The sequence below is a fragment of the Cynara cardunculus genome (assembly GCF_001531365.2).
Source record: "Cynara cardunculus var. scolymus isolate 2C chromosome LG 4, CcrdV1, whole genome shotgun sequence".
Taxonomy (NCBI): domain Eukaryota; kingdom Viridiplantae; phylum Streptophyta; class Magnoliopsida; order Asterales; family Asteraceae; genus Cynara; species Cynara cardunculus.
The window spans coordinates 127190-127997 of NC_037531.1; positions in this window are offsets into that span (position 1 = coordinate 127190).

Sequence of the window (808 nt, forward strand, 5' to 3'; positions counted from 1 at the left end):
CTCCTCCTTTCCTCCTCCTTCCTTGCTCGCTCCTCTCACTCTTGCCTCTCTCTTTCTTCCCTCTCTCTCATTTTCTTTTCCTCCCTCTCCCTTTCTTGTTTAGCCTTCTGCCTCTTCCTTTTCTGCTCCCTCTCCCTCTCCATCCTCACTTGCACTACAGGCCTTTCTGCCTCTTCACTCTCTTGGGTTGTCCCTATGTGTGTTGGGGTTCGAGGCACTGGTTCTAGCGCCTCGCATAAACTTCTATAACTCCTCCTTACCTCCATTGTCTTCATGTAGCTCATCAGCTTCCTTGGAATGGGCATCTCAGCTGAATAGCCATCCTTATGCACAGTGGGCTTGTACGTGGAAAGTACATTAACCTTGTCCACAGGAAGGCCTTCATCGTCTATCATGTGCTCCTTAAGAGAAGGTCTTAGAAAAAGGCCTAGAAATCGTGGGAAGAGGAGAGATGGCAATTCTCTTCCCTTAGAAACCTCATTAAACTTCTTCACGACCGCAACCTTGAACTCTGTGTAAAGTATCAAAGAGTAGTTGAGGGGTAGGTCGAAAAATATCCCATACATAATCTGCAGGATATTAGTGGAACACATATCCAGGCTACCAATTTTGGCTGTGAGCGACCGATTTACCAATGTGAACCAGACGTTCCACATTGGTGGCAGAAACTGACGACAGTACTGTGATGGGTACCGGATTTGTTGGTTGTACCCCAACATCTTAAGGAAAGCCACCAGCTTGTTATAACCCGGTTTCAGACAATCTGGGTTGAGGTAAAATTATACGTGATTAATATTTGAATATCTAA